General features: G+C 45.5%; 1 non-coding gene across 1 annotated transcript; it reads right to left on the bottom strand.

The window, feature by feature from the left end:
• Positions 1-4,097: 4,097 nt before the first annotated feature.
• Positions 4,098-4,170, bottom strand: TRNAK-UUU (transfer RNA lysine (anticodon UUU)). The gene has a single exon. It is a non-coding gene; the product is annotated as a tRNA-Lys (tRNA).
• Between the last annotated feature and the right edge of the window lie 12,614 nt (positions 4,171-16,784).

Consider the following 16,784-nt stretch of genomic DNA (forward strand, 5'->3'; position numbering starts at 1 on the left):
AGTGTGTTTTACCAAATTGAATGCCCTGATGATAAGCGAATCCGATTCGCTACAGGTATGTTCGAGAAAGACGCTCTTACATGGTGGGTCAAGGAAAAGTCAACCCGCGGTGCTGAAGCTGCCATGGCCTTGCCATGGAACGAATTGAAAGATCTCATGACCCGACAGTTTTGTCCTCCCAATGAGCTTATGAATTTGGAGTATGAGTTTTGGAACCTTAAGCAAGAGGGTGGTGAGCACTCCGCTTACACCACCCGTTTCAACGAACTAAGTGTGTTGGTGCCGCACCTCGTCACCCCCGATTCGCGTGCCATCGATAAGAATATTCGGGGACTACCAAGACAAATTCAAGATAGTGTCTTTAGTAGTTCTCCCAAGGAACTTGGTGACGCGATCAACCTTGCTGCAACGTTGACCGATAATCAAGTCAAAGCCGGGACTTTGACATTGAAGGGGTCCAAGAAACCCGTTGAAAAACCCTTTCCCTCACCCAAAGAAAACAAAGCCGAACCCTCCAAACCTGATTATTCCTCGAGCCACCGAAACAACAAGCGCAATTAAAAGTTAGGATCATTAGTAGCCAATTCATTAGTTGGGACCAGCAGTGACTAAAATGCAAAGTTGGGATCATTAAAAACCAATATACCTTATCAAAACATTAAGATTGATTAAAGTTTAAACAATTGTTTTCCCAACAGATGGTAATATCTTTATCATGAGCAATGAATCACCAGCAAATACAATATGCTGAGAAATTGAGATTGTCATCATTGGATTACCAACGACCACCGCAAGCCAAAACATTGGCCGTAAAGATGGGACCGAATCTCTTTCAAGCTATCCTTTAACAATCTATCGGTGAAAGTGAAGACGGCATTTCATCTAAGAGTTCCACTCATCTTTTTCACCCATTCTTCAGGTGCGAATTTATTACGGACTATCCTTTGGTAATTTATCGATGATAGTTAAATATAATATCCCAACTAGATATTTCAATTGTTTGTCGTGGGTCCCACTGAGGGAGGTCATCAATTTGGAGAGTTTTTTCTACATGTAAACTAAGATATTCGAGAACTAATATTGGACTGGGAATCAAAGTCTAAGCGCATATGACAGGAAAATGAAATCCAATTTTGGTAAGACTTGATCGGAATTGTAGTTTAGATTCTAGTTAGTTCATTAAGATCAACCAATTCTTGAAATACCCTATCTTATCACTAAAGCGCTATTTGTAGGCATTAATCATTAGTGCTTTAGTCTGATTGCAGCTAGTGTGCCCCTTTTCTTTCCACTTTCTTTTAGAGCATTCTTATCCAACCCCTTATATTATTTGAGAGATGTTTTTATAATTTAGAGAGTAATTCAGGGTGTTGTGAGTGAAGAGTTTTTATATTTTAGAAAAAGTAATGATTTTTCTGTATATTTGAAAAGTTACTGTTCATCCCCTAAAATTTTTTAATATATTTTGAAAGTGGTTGTGATTGAAGGAAAGAGAAAATGTAACAATAAAAGATATAAAAAGTATTATTTAATTGAAATAGAGAAATAAAATAAAGTGAGTTTTAGTGTAATTTTTTGTTTGAAGATAGAGGATGGGATGAGAATGATCTCAGTCAAGCTTTGAAGCCCCTACTAGGATGGACATTTAAAGTATGTTTGGAATCCTATACATAAGGAGTTGGTCTCGATCCCTCTTGGTGGTGCCTTTATGGATTATTGTTGACTCAACATTAATTTTGTGCTTGAGTTAGAGGGATCTACTTCCATTCAGAGTAAAGGAAGGGTTTGCTACAGTGATTCGGGTGGTTGGTGGCCCCTTTGAAAGTTTGCATGTCCTTGTCGCTGCATGAGTGGTAGACTGGTAGCTGATGCTCAAAATTCTTTTGACACAAGTCCTAGTCGTTAATGTGTTTTATATGTAGCTAACCCACCATAAACGGCAACGCAACATAAACAATTTGCAACCTATAAATGGTAACAAAAAAAATGCTCATTTCGTTATCGTTTAATACCTATAATTACAATTGGTTTCCTCTATGCCCAGGCTAAACCTCTCCATTTTCACATGTCTTTATTAATTTTGTGTAATTGGTATGTGTCTTTGAATTAAGTGTGCCTGAAATTGGAGCGTCGATGGATGGATCTATATCACATGGTGTCTGAGGCGGTGTAATAGGATTAACATCTGATAGAATTAATCCAAAAAAATAGTTGAATTAGTACATATAATTGCATCTTCTCTCTCTCTTAGTTTCTTTTCAAAATCAAGATTTAGAAGAGATACAATAGCTTGGGATATGTAAATTATCGCAAACTTGGTATTCATTTGTAAAATCTGGATATGTGATGTAGTACAAAATTATTTTTAAGTCTATCTATAATGTCTTAAATTGACTTCTTATAACCTAACGTGGCCTTATATAATCTAAAGTACCCACTAATACATGCCAAGACCCGTTAAGCTCAAAAGAGTCCAACTATGTATACACATGTATTAATACAACAAGATGACTTGTTATAAACTAATGAGGTTGTGTAACCTAAAGTAAACCAACAACACATGGTAAGGCCGATTAAGGCCAAAAAGTATAAGTAGCCATACACGTGTCTTAATACCTCAAAATGACTTGTTACAATCTAATAAAACTTTTCGTGTGCTAAAATAACTTGCTAACGCATAGGAACACCCATTTAGGCCCGAAAGTGTCCTAGTAATCATACGTATATCTTAACACACCAAAATAACTTGTTATAATATGATGTGACATGTGTAACATAACCAAACTAACACATAACAAGACCCATTAAGGCTATAGATACTTGTATATATAGGCCACACTGATGAACCTCAAAATTTCCTGAGTCAAGTTTCGCAAAAGTATGGCTCCTCAAGTGAAAGTATGGAAGGTTGCATGCGAATGGAAGGTTGTGCCTGTAGAGTCAGATGGAAGTTTGGAACTTTCTTCTTACCAAAGTTTCACATGTTAAATTTTTGTGTGTGCTTGTATTCTACGTTCATTTGTTAATGTTATTAGAAGCTTGTTGAGTATTTTGAGGGTCTTTTGCTTTTAAAACTCCCTATATATGAAATTTTGTGTTTAACTATTAATATTATTATTATGATAATGTTAAAACAAAATCTTAGATATAAACAATTTGATTCATTGATCAGCATGTGCATGAAGTTTATTTAATTCCCATAATCATAAACATGATCGTACCATAAGGTTAGACTATATGTACCTTTTTAATTATTAACCCAAAAATATAACTTTAATGCAATTGCTTTTAAATTCTGATCAGTGTTTATATATTACAACTCTGAGGGGCGAAAAATATATTGTTTAACATGTAAATCGTACGTAATTGAATGTGTCATTGTTTGGTCAAACCAGTTTAATGATGTTAGTGTTCGTATATATTTTAATAAAATTGAAGAAAATTAATGACCCCTTAATTTATTTATAAAATCAGCAGATCAACAATTTGTTATAAAATTATAACATTGATTAATGTCAGCCGCTTACTCGGATTAATTTTTATCATATTCATTGTTAGAAGATTTATTATAACAAATTGTATGAAAGTACAGGTCTATACCAAAGTATGGACGATGTGGGCAACCTAGAATTCTTAAGGATTTTCAGGGATGATCCTAGATATCTCTATTAACATGTGGATGTATCTTCCTTTTGGCAACATCTAGTCGCCTAGCTCTAGACCATAGCGTGTTGGGCTCATCGTGCATTGTCTCAACATAAACCCTAAATTAACTCCGCCTTTTATAAAGAGTTGTAAATTGTCTTCAAAATATATACAATGGCAAACACCTCATGTGCATTGTGCAACACCTTCTCCCTTCTGTCCCACATTGACAAGATTATACACAATGCATACATTACACGTACTTGAGATTCTATACTTTGAAGATTTTAGTGTGTTTATGAGAACAAAGGATATTCAAACACAAATGTATTTAACGTAAATATAACGTAGATGGTATGAAATTTTGGCATTGGACTTGGGACACTGGCCCATTTTGAACTTTTGATATATAAGAAGCACTCTTTATAAATTAAAAATATTCTATGCTAAAACGCCATCCGTGGGACTCGAACCCACGACCACGTGGTTAAAAGCCACGCGCTCTACCAACTGAGCTAGAACGGCTGGACTAGTCTAGTATTTTCATAAATCTTATATAAAGTTTCAATAAACATAAAGATAACACTCTTTCCGTCCTCCACTCTTCCATGTAGAAAAGTGTACTGGGTCACTCTAGATCCAAATGTTGGACCGGATTGGATAGAAGCCCAAATTTCATACCCAAAACTAGGTTACCTCATTAAGTACACTCAGACTCACAAAATTTGAAAATGTGACCACAATTGTGGCAACTTGCATAGTTGCATGCGATGGTCCACGATTTTGGGGAAGTGACATGTTCACATGTACGTTTTAAGTGTGAACTAAGAACTTAAAATTGAAGATTTCATGTATAAAATGGGGTGGGACTTTTGCTCCCCTTCGTTTTCTTTTTACTTTTTCTTTTTCTTTTAAAAAAAAACGCCCCACACCACTAAAGGGTGAGGTGTTTTGGTCTAATATGAGCTCAATGGGGAAATGGCGTTGGGTTATTTGTTTGTTTATTTGAGCCACTAAAATCATGTCAAATCATCTAAGTTATGTTTTAATTATTTCTCTTTTAATTTTATTTTCAAGTAAAACCATTAAACATCATATTGGAAAAGGCTCCCATGCTTAGACTATGTGTTATGAGTCACTTCCTATCATTCTCTATCATTTATTACGTCAGTGTCATGTCAACTTTTTCTTCATCAGTCAACACCAACACTTAACTCATTCTATACTTCATTCTTTATCATTTCATTTATTATATTATTTAAAAACAAAAAAGAAATAAAAAAGAACTACAAGAAATAAAATAAACCTGATTGGAGGGTTTGGAGATACCATAGTCATTTGCACCCCATCACCAATGACCAAGGAGGAGGGCAGCACAGTGTTTCAGTGGTGCCACGCACGCCACCTCAACGCTCAAAGTGACTTTTTGTGAGCCACACTCCATGGCCTTTGTGACAATGACTTGATAAAATATTTTTTACTTTCACTGCAAATGTGCTCATTTGGAAATATGGTTGCCAGCCTGGCATCCATAAAGTTCCATAGGTGAAGAGGTAGGTCCCAGCAGGGCTCAGTTGGTCCCGCATGACTCACCTTGAACAGGGATGTCTGCGCAAAGACCATCTACTCCCGCAGGACCCACCATGCTCAGAGAAGCCTACGCGCAGTATGCAGGCTGCATACGCAGGGAAAAGCCTCCCAATGGTAAAGTAACCCGCCTGTTCCCGCAGTTGCGGATACAAGCCATCAGGGAAGGCTACCCGCACAGCATAGCTACACGCATAAGGCTTAACACTTACAAATATTCAGTGTCACCTGAAAGAATGAGCAAAGGCGGGAGGGGGAAAACTCCCGCCAAAATGGGCCAGTCCGTATGATGGAGGATCTTTTGCGTGATACCTGACGAGGTAAAGACAAAAGATCTGACCAAGAATGCGACAGCTCACTGACTAATAGCTACACGCTACTGACAGCAGCGTGGCAGACAGCACGCCACAGCACTGTGACCAATAGCCGCCGCCTGCCCACCAACTCCTGCCAGACCACGTGCCTAGCCTGCAGTTGGTAGAAGACGAAGAGTGCACGGCACGCCTGCTCTGTGTCAGCCGCTACCTATCCACCACTCACAGGTAGGGCACGTGCATAGGTTACAGTTGGTAGCGTGTTGGGCCGGCTAAACCCCTTGGAAACCCACCTTCGGCTATAAAAGACAGCAAATGGTATTATCATTTCATCATCTACTATCTCGTATAACTTACTTGATAACTGCTCTAATAGTATTCATATACTTTTATATTCAAAGAGCAATATAGACTGATTCTCACGCCGGAGGGTGGTCACAAGGAGGAACCCCCCCCTTCTCAGTGACGAGCTTACGGTGTCTGTTTTGCAGGTTCCCTGAAGTACAACTTACTCTGCTGGACCTAACCTTCGTGGGAAACATTACTTAGCCCCCAGATTACCTATAATCTGCCCGGGGTCACTTAGTGTTTCTTCATTGGCGCCATCCGTGCATAAAGCTAGAACTACATCTTTCTCCAGTTTTTCAAAACTTCCAAGATGACTAGAGAAATTCCGGTAACCACAACCCCAGCCACTGGGGTAAACACCGGCAACACAATGTTTACAAACACTACCCCAGCCACCCAAGCTGGGGCAAGTGAAGTACATTTTACGAACACTACCCCAGTCACTCATGTAGGGGCAAGTGGAGTAAATATTCCACTGGGATTCACTGATGCCCAGCTGGAAAAACGAACTCGAGCCCCTCGCCAAACACTTGATCAAGTGAAGGCATGGGCCGAGGCACGTCAAAGAGAATTTCAGGCTGAATTGGACGAACGCTTGCGTTCAGTCCAACAAGCTGAGGAATTCGGTAGTACTCGCCAGCACCTCAACATGAGTAGTGAGTACGAGTACTCAGACGCCGAGATGGAAGATTCCGACACCGACGCGAACCCTCGCCATAGGGCGAAAGGGAAGCGTAAGGAAACGGATCCCCAGCCAAAAAGGAATTTTGGGGAAGCATTCCAACCAGTCACGGAAAAAAGCTCGCGTGACTTCTCCAAGGCCTTTAGACCTACTGCCACAAACGCAGGAAGGTCAAAATTTGCAAGGGACATTGCAGAAGCAATCGCCCCGAGGAGTGCCAAACAAATGTCCAATATTGGCACATACGATGGTATATCCGACCCAGATGACCATCTGAACAGGTTCATTGCGGGGGCAACCGTCAGTAACTGGACGGAACCCACGTGGTGCTACATGTTCCAGATGACTCTGGTAGGAGCAGCCAGAGCATGGTTCGACCGTTTACCGGTCCACCACATCTATGACTGGGCAGACTTCCAGAACAAGTTCAGTCAACAGTTTAGTCAACAGAGGAAGCACACTGAGGAGCAGTGGACGATCCTCAACTGTGTGAGAGAAGAGGATGAATCCTTACTGGACTTCATCACCCGCTTCAACTCCAAGAAGCTGAGTCTGGGCAACATCAGCGAAGACCTCGTTCGCGCCGCTTTCATTCAGGGCGCTGAGTACCCAGAACTTATCCGCACCCTGACGGGTAAAGACGGCATGCCATCCACATGGGATGCCATAATGACGGCAGCCAAGCGCTTCGCCGAAACGGAGAAACAGCTGGGAAGAGATCTCCCCCAGAATACAAACCTCTACACACAGAGGACAAGGGAGAACAATGTGAGAACCGCCCGGCTAAACAAAAAGAGGCGGCAAGGTATTTGGCAGTCAAGGATAAACTTTGACACCCCCTCAAGCTCTCGCCCTCTGGTTGGCGGAAGGGACAACACGCACCCTTTGAACCGGAAAAAACCGTTGGACGCCACTCACCAAGAGCGTCACGGAGATATTCGCCACGGAAAAACTGCCATGGCCAAAAGCCCCAGCGATCCGACAGAAACCCAATGCGGATCAAAGCAAGTCTTGTGACTTCCATGGGACAAAGGGCCATAGCACTGAGGAGTGCACATCCTTGAGGGACATCGTCGAGACATTTGTCAAGGATGGGAGGCTCGCACACCTCGTGGCATCTATCAAGAAGGGGGGAAGGAACGACAACAGGTACAGGGGTAACGGACGAAAGCCCGTCGACATTAGCATCAACATGGTCCAGGGTAAGGTCAGAGGAAGAAAGAGACCGATAACCGAACCATGCGCATGGAAGGAAGCAGAAGTGCGCTTCCCGCGAGTGCCGGGAGGCCCAAACAAAGAAGGCCCCATTGTCATTAAAAGCCAGCTGGGGCACTACATCACCTCCCGCACCCTCGTTGACAATGGTGCATCGTCGACAGTGATGTACAGGCAGTTCTTCGACAAGCTCGACGATGAAGACAAGGAACGCCTGGAGACGGTCTACGCTTCAATGGAAGGGTTTGACGGCAGCATGAACACACCCTTGGGCATCCTATCTTTCCCCGTCACTCTCACCGATGGGAATTATTCACGAACGGAGGATGTGGATTTTGTTGTAATGAAAAAACCACATCATACGTATGACATCCTATTCGGGAGAGACGGAATGGCAAGATTCAACGCCGTGGTATCCTCAGTCCACGGCATGATGGGATGGCCAACAACTGAAGGCGTAGCGATGATCACGGGCATTCCCCAGGTATGCATCGCATCTGTCTCCTCTAAACCCAAACCGAAGATGGCCAAACAAACCATCACTGAACCTGAACAGTGGGCATTCAATGGGAAATATCCCGATCAGGCCGTTACCATTGGCCCGACAATTGTCGATCCAACACGCACCTTACTCAAGCGCTTACTGCAGCGAAACGCAGACATCTTCGCGTGGACACCAGCCGATATGACTGGTGTACCCCGGAGTAAGGCAGAGCATAAGCTCAAATGCGATCCGGCCGTTACGCCGATCGTACAAAAGCGCAGAGTAATGGGGCCCGAGCAAACCAACGCGTGCAGAACCCAAGTCAAGGAACTCCTTGATGCGGGCATCGTGCGCGTTAGCAAATATCAAACATGGGTTGCAAATCCCGTAATGGTACCGAAGAATAACAAACAATGGCGCATGTGCATAGATTTCAAAGATTTGAATAAAGCATGCCCCAAAGATTGTTATCCGTTGCCAGAAATTGATCTCAAGGTGGATTCGGTGGCACCATTTCGCCTTAAATGCTTCTTGGATGCGTATAAGGGGTACCATCAAATCCACATGGCTGTAGATGACCAGGACAAAACCGCCTTTCGGACGCCCGATGGCACATTTTGTTATAAAATGATGCCGTTCGGACTTAAGAACGCGGGGTCCACGTACCAACGACTAATGGACAAAGAGTTTCACGCCCAAATTGGGAGAAACTTGGAAGTCTATATGGATGATTTGGTCATCAAAAGCCCCGAGCCGGAGGCGATGTTGAAAGACATTGAGGAAACTTTCAACACACTTAGAAAGATAAACATGAAGCTCAACCCGAGCAAGTGTTCATTTGGGGTGGAAGAAGGGAAGTTCTTGGGAGTCATTATTACCAAAGATGGCTTCAGAGCGAACCCTGAAAAGGTCGAAGCCATTGTCAAAATGGAATCACCTACCACCATAAAACAGGCTCAAACACTGAATGGACGACTAGTCGCGCTTAACCGCTTTTTGGCAAACCATGCGGATAGATCGTTCCCATTTGTGTCAACGCTAAGAAATTGTTTAAAGAAAACGCACTTCCGCTGGACACCAGAAGCGGAAGCAGCTTTTCAGGAGATTCGATCACGCCTGATCGAACTCCCAACACTCACAGCACCACAAGCGGGGGAGGAGTTAATCCTATACCTCTCCGCAACAGATAGAGCAACCGGGGCAGTCCTGCTTGTAGAACGAAAAGGCATCCAGATGCCAATCTATTATGTTAGCCGCGTGCTGGCAGACGCGGAAACCCGGTACTCTACCCTGGAAAAACTGGTCTTGGCACTTATTCACGCTTCACGCAGGTTGAGACGATATTTCCAGGGTCACCCAATCACTATTCTCACCAACTTCAAACTCTCAAATGTTCTAGGCAAACCCGAGTTATCGGGACGTCTAGCCAAATGGGCAATTGAATTGGGAGAATATGCGATCCAATACAAGCCGAGACCAGCCATTAAAGGTCAGGTCCTGGCTGATTTTATTGCAGAAGTCCCCGCTTCACGGGAGAAAGAGTGCCAGGAGGAGGTTCAACCCTCCCCAGCACACGAAATCGATGAAGTCTGGCGACTCTACACTGATGGAGCAGCTAGTAACGAGGGTTCAGGCGCAGGGTTAAAATTAACAAATCCAGCAGGCCAGGAATATACTTATGCTATTCGGCTGGATTTTCCAAGTACGAATAACGAAGCTGAATATGAAGCATTCCTGGCCGGATTGAGGATTGCGCGGAAGATGGGTGTAAAAAATTTGGAAGCCCACGTAGATTCCATGCTAGTGGCAAACCAAATAAACGGGACGTACACGGCTGTGAACGACACAATGGCCCTGTACCTTGCCCAAGCCAAAGCCATCATGCGCGATTTTAATGATTGTAAAGTGATACACGTCAAGCGCAGCGAAAACAAATCTGCGGATGCGTTAAGCAAGCTTGCATCACTGGCCTTCACCCACTTGGGAAAGGACATCCGCGTGGAACTCCTCGAAACACCATCAGTCCCGCACAAGGAAATTTGTGTCATCCAAACCAGTACAGAAACATGGATGACCCCAATAATAAAATACCTTGAAGCAGGAACGTTACCAGAGTCGAAGTCACAGGCAAGAAAACTACGCTGTAAAGCACTGAATTATCAGCTGGTCAATGACACCCTTTACAGACGTAACTTTCTTGGCCCATTGTTAAGATGCGTGGACAACCAAGATGCTGACTACCTCCTAAGGGAGGTTCACGAAGGCATCTGTGGAGTACACGCAGGCCCCCGCGCTGTGGTAGCCAAGCTAAACAACGCGGGATACTTCTGGCCGGGGATGCATATGGACGCGTTGGCATACATCAGAAAATGCAAATCTTGCCAGCTTTACGCACCCAACACGCATCGCCCGAAAAATGAACTTGTTCCTGTCACTTCCTCGTGGCCATTTCAGAAGTGGGCCATTGACGTGACAGGCCCATTTCCAACAGCAGCTGGGAATGTTCAGTTCCTAGTGGTAGCCATTGACTACTTCACCAAATGGATAGAAGCGAAACCTTTAGCCCAAACAACCGCAAAGCATATCAAAAAATTTATTTGGGAATTTATTATTTGTCGTTTTGGACTTCCACAGAATTTGGTAAGCGACAATGGCACCAACTTTGCTGACAAGAAGCTACAGCAGTGGCTGAAAGAACTTCAAATCACCCACACCTTTACCTCAGTGGCACACCCGCAAGGTAACGGTGAGGTGGAAAGAGCAAATAAGAGCATCGTCGAAGGCATAAAGAGAAGACTCTTGGAACATAGATCCGGTTGGGTGGACGAGCTTCCACACGTCCTTTGGGCAAACAGAACGCTGAAGAAGACCAGTACGGGAGAAACCCCGTTCAGTCTCACTTATGGCACTGAAGCCATGATCCCAGTAGAAATCGGTTTACCCTCACCAAGGGTCTTAATCCAACCAGAAGACAATGATGCGGAAAGACGGTTAGACCTTATGCTAACCGAAGAGCGCAGAGACTTAGCCGCCGTGCGTGAAGAAAACTACAAACGACAAATGCAAAAATACTACAACACGCGGGTAAAACTCTGCAACTTCAAGGAAGGAGACTACATACTGCGTAACAACGAGGCTTCGAACCAACAACGCCCAGGAAAGTTGGCCCCGATTTGGGAAGGGCCATACATTATCAAAGAAGTTCTGGGAAAGGGCGCGTACCGGCTCGAAAGGCTCGATGGCACTCCCATCCCTAGAACATGGAATGGAGCTCAATTACGCAAATGTTATATGTAGATCAATTCCAACTTGTAAAGAAAAGGCCTAGAGCCACTTCTAATGGAAATGATTCTCCTTTCATGATGTATTAATAGCTTGTAACCTATGAACTTCCCTTACGGGAAGAAGTAGTTGCGTGTGGAAGGCGGCAATACCCGCATAAACACAACGCCAAAATGTTAAAAAGTTCTAAGGAAAACCTACACGCAGGTCAGATGTAGGTAAAGTTTAGCCATCCTTGTAAGTGCAAGTGACGGTCTTACCCGCACAATCACGAACAAGGAAGCCAAACTTAACTTACCGTCTACCACGTTAAAAGGTTAACTTATGAACACTTAAAAGGATAAGAAAAACCTACACGCAGGTCAGATATAGGTCTAAAGTTAAAGCCATCCTACTAAGTGCAAGTGACGGTTACACCCGCACAATCACGAAAGAGGAAGCGAAAACTTTAGTCCATTATCAACCACGTTCAAAGGTTTAACTTAATGCCTTAGAAATTTCGAAAAGGAAAACCTACACGCAGGTCAGATAGAGGGTAAAAATTAGCCATCCTACCAAGTGCAAGTGACGGTTTTACCCGCACAATCACGAAGGAGGAGGCGAAACTTTAACCCATCATCAACCACGTTCAAAGGTTCTTATTCTAAACACTTGGGAAATTGCTAATTTAAACTAAGTATACAAGTCATAAGTTTATAAAGCAAAGAACCCAAGGAAATAACAATCTTATACGCAAAGAGATTAATATTTCACAATCAATTACAAGAATGGCTGGGTAACTACCCGCCTAAAAGAAATCTATACAAGGCTATCCTAGCAGGGGGAAGGGATCTTCAAGATCAGGCTTCAGGGCCACCTCCGCTTGGACCAGCACCGTCAGAGCGCGGCTGCCCAAGGAAAGCCTTAAGGATGCTTAGCCCATCATCAGCAGCAGCAGCTTCATTCACCTTCTCCACCACTGGATGCGGGAAGGCAGCGTACTGATTCACAGCTTGGTCATAAGCAGCTTCAGTATTAACATTGAATAAAGGGAAGTTGGAGGGCGGAAAGCCTCTCTCAGCAAACCCTAGACCAAGCAGGAAGCCAGTCTTCTGCCCATCCTCATGAGAAGCGTTGAGGGCTGCGCTCATTGCATCGTCGTAAGAGGTCTCTGAAAGGACCCGACGCACAACCTACAAAAGAATTACAAGTTAGAACATTTTCTAATTACGAGCGGAAAGCGTGAAGAAAAAGATGAAGATACCTCAGGCAACGCTTCTCGAAGCAGCCATTGGAGGGTAGCTTGACTTTCTTTGTAAGCACGTTCGGCTCCGCTTTTATCAAGGTTGGCAAGTTGAACTTCCTTGGCGGCAGCTTCTTCGACGCTTTTGAGTTTCCTTTCAGTACGGTCAAGCATCCCCCTCTGGTCAAGGATCTCCTGCAGCTTCTTGGCATCTTCCATTGCCAAGGCGTCATGAGCATGCTGAAGAGCCTTTAATTTGCATTTAAGCTGCTCATTCTCTTCGCGAAGTGGCTCAGCAACAGCTTCAGCCTTGGCAGCCCTCTCAGTTGAGTTTCGCGCAGTCTCCTTGGCCAGCCGAAGCTGTTCATTCACAGCTTGGGCAGCCTTGGAGCGGGCCTCGAGTCGCGCCTGGACTTCAACCTCGAGGGCCTTGAATGCCTTCTCCTTCTCGGCTGCGGCAGCGGCCAACTGCCGGTTCTCCTCCCGAAGAGCCCGCGCTTCAGATACATCTTTGGCGCGAGCTGCTTTTAACTTGTCGTTTTCACGACAAAGCAGCTCGACGCGGGGCTGCGTTCGGGCCTGGAGAACCCGAAGCTCATTGGTTAGCCTACCCTCTTGGTTGCTAGCCATGGCTTCCCCCAACGCACCATGAGGAGCAGCGTGGCGAGCCCAATCCACGCACTCCACAGGGGTGCGAAGGGTTGTTCCTCGGCGTATGTTCCATCTTGGAACATACACTTCATTGGAATCCGACACTGCAAAAGAAACAAAGGCAGTTAGGAAAAGATGACAAAAATATACAAAGAAAAAAGAACCCTACGTACCTGTAGGGTCAATAACAGGCCGATAGCCGCCAAACCCATCACCTGAACCTAAAGGAAATCCATCCAACAGGTCAGGCAGACGGGAAGGTGGCGTAGATCGGCGGGAAGCCCGGCGCGTACCTGATGGTCCGGCCGCCGGTGCCGGTGGCGCAGGTATAGTGGCAGCCGCCGTGGTAGCCATTGTTGGCGCCGTCTCCTCAGCAACAGTAACCGCCGGCTCCGTGAAAGATGCTGTAAAAATTGCACTCACGGCCGGCGGAGACACCTTCTCAGCTGGAACAGCCTCAGGAAGGCTGGAACCAGCGGAAGCAAGCGTAGACGCCTGGGTCGACGCCTCGGGAAGGCTGACCGAGCCTACCGTCATTGGCGGGGGAATACTTACTCCAACTCCACCCTGGAATGCGTCAACATCCACACCTGCACAAGCAAAAGTGTTAGAAAAATTTATTTGAAACAACAAATCTAGACAAGAATTATGGGGGTACTTACGGGGTTTCTTGAGCTTGAACGCACGGACGAGCGGGGGCGAACCCGATGGAGCCGGCCTCTTGACACCGGTAACCGTCGTCGTCGCTGCCTCCCCGGAGGTAACACCTGCAGCCTCCGGAGCGGTGGTCTCCTCACCACCGGGCTTCCCCGCCACCTCTGCATTATCTGACTCCGAGTCAGATAGGACTACCGGGTCGGCCGTAGAGGCCACCTTCTCCTTGCCTCTCCCGACGGCAGCCTTTTTCTTCCGCACCAGTGGAGGACCTTCTGCGGATTCCTCAGAAGAAGAAATGTCATGAACTCCAGCAGCAGGCACAGCATTGAGAGGTTCAGGGTAGAAGATAGGCTTACCTGGCCGTCGGTGGCTCAGGATCTCTTGGCCTGGCGGGTAAACCTCCACGAACCGACCCGCAGTCTGCTCTAAGATGGGCAACTCGTTCTCGTCCAGAGCACGAGTACCCATCCGCGCAGGACCATCTTCCTCCCGCGGATTCAGGAGCGACTGAAGATCGTTACCCTCTGAAATCAACAAGAAAGTTAGAAAAAATCGTAGTCAGCAAAAAAGAAACAAGACATACCATAAGGGGTAGAGTTCGAACCATATTCAAGGACGATCGGAACCTTATCCGCATTCGCCGCCTTCCACACCCGGCTCATCCCCAGCATCACCATCGCCGACTCCGGAAAACGGAAAACCGGGGACTGGACCCGGGATATCTTCGCGAACCATTCCGCCTCCTCGTAGTTGATGGCGGGAAGGTTCGGAAGCGGCTGGCCATTCTTGAACTTCATGGCAATGGGGATGGCTCGAGCGGATATAAAGAAGAACTCTCTTCTCCATGAGCGAAGACTCCGCTCGGTGGTACAAATCTTTAAACCCTTGATACGGGTTGTAAGAGTGTACCACCCTTGGATGCACCTCCAAGTATAGAAGGTCATCAGGCGGTCAACAAGGGGCTCAAGGCCCAGTATCCGGCACACCCACTCAAAGTGCCGGACCTTGGCAATGGCCATGGGGTGCACCTCTGTCAGGTGCACACCGTGCCTCTCTAGGACACGGTACACAAACTTTGTCAACGGAAACCTAAGGTTCCCGTAGACAAAGAATGCAGCATAAACCCCGATTTTGCCACTAGGGGCATCGTACACAGTATGGTGGGGCTCAGGAAACTCAGGCTCGAGAGACTCGAGCATGAACTTCCTGACGATATACTGGTACAGCTCGACAGGAAGATAACACTGGCATTCGCCAGCAGTCTTCTGATCATCAGCATCGTGAGAAGACATGGTGGAAGAAAGAAGAGATTTCAGAGCAATGCTTTACTGAAAAAGAGAAATTCGCCGGGAATTACTGGAGAAGAAGAGATGAAAGTGGAAAGTGTGAATTGCAAATAACCTTCTCCCCCTTTATATAGCAATCGCAATTAATGCGATGAATTTAATACGGAAGAGAGAGAAATCAAAGGTGCAATGAAACTATGACGCGTGGCAAAAGCGAACTGGCAACAGCTGTCAAAAAGGACGTGTGTCAGAGATTTCGCGGCTACGCGCCCGAAATCCCGTGCCCACGCGCCTGAAAAAGCAACTGGAATGACCACATAATGTCATGTCGCCATAACTTCTGGCACGTCCTGACACAGTCAGAAGAAACCGTCGCACGACGTTTGAGGTATTGGGTTGTTATCCATCCAACTCTTCAAATTTCAAAATTTAAAAATTTGAAGACCAAGGTTCAAAAAAGTAAGCGGGAAAATATCCCTTACCTTGGCAAACAAGTAACCATAAGCCGGGTGTGGGTACAGTGTAAAGGCAAAACCCTTCACATACCTAACACCCGCAGGGAATTGAAGCCAAAATATTTGGCAACCAAGTAACCATAAGACGGGTGCGGGTACAGTGTAAAGGCAAAACCTTTCACATACCTAGCACCCGCAGGGAATGGACGCCAGGAATACCTTGGAAGTAAAGTAACCGTAAGACGGACGCAGGTACAGTGTAAAGGCAAAACCCTTCACATACCTAGCACCCGCTGAGAATTGAAACCAGGAAGGATCTTCTGGGCAATGCTTGTGAAAACGGAAGTAATATCCCCGCATTGCGGGAACATCGAGTACTACGTTGTTTGAGGCTCCAAGATGGAATTGGTGGTTTAGACATAATTGATCACTATGTTCAAAAACTACCAGAACCACAGGGAGAATCCGCACAACTAAGACTCAATGCTCCTGACTTGCGAGGAGGTTACAGACCTACCCGCATCATACCCAAAGACCAAGCAGGAAACTCGGGAATTTCTGCAAGTGACAAGGACTTCCGCGGGAAGAACCCCCATGGAAAACCTTACAAAAACCCCTTTTCAAAACCCTTTGCTTAAGTCCAAAAATTCACCTCACTTTATTAGACATTCGTGAGAAGAACATTGGACTGGGGGGACTTGAAGAGGTAGGTCCCAGCAGGGCTCAGTTGGTCCCGCATGACTCACCTTGAACAGGGATGTCTGCGCAAAGACCATCTACTCCCGCAGGACCCACCATGCTCAGAGAAGCCTACGCGCAGTATGCAGGCTGCATACGCAGGGAAAAGCCTCCCAATGGTAAAGTAACCCGCCTGTTCCCGCAGTTGCGGATACAAGCCATCAGGGAAGGCTACCCGCACAGCATAGCTACACGCATAAGGCTTAACACTTACAAAT

This window comes from Bidens hawaiensis, unplaced genomic scaffold, assembly GCF_021521415.1.
Source record: "Bidens hawaiensis isolate Kalapana, Puna unplaced genomic scaffold, B.hawaiensis_p1.1 tig00009543_1, whole genome shotgun sequence".
NCBI lineage: Eukaryota > Viridiplantae > Streptophyta > Magnoliopsida > Asterales > Asteraceae > Bidens > Bidens hawaiensis.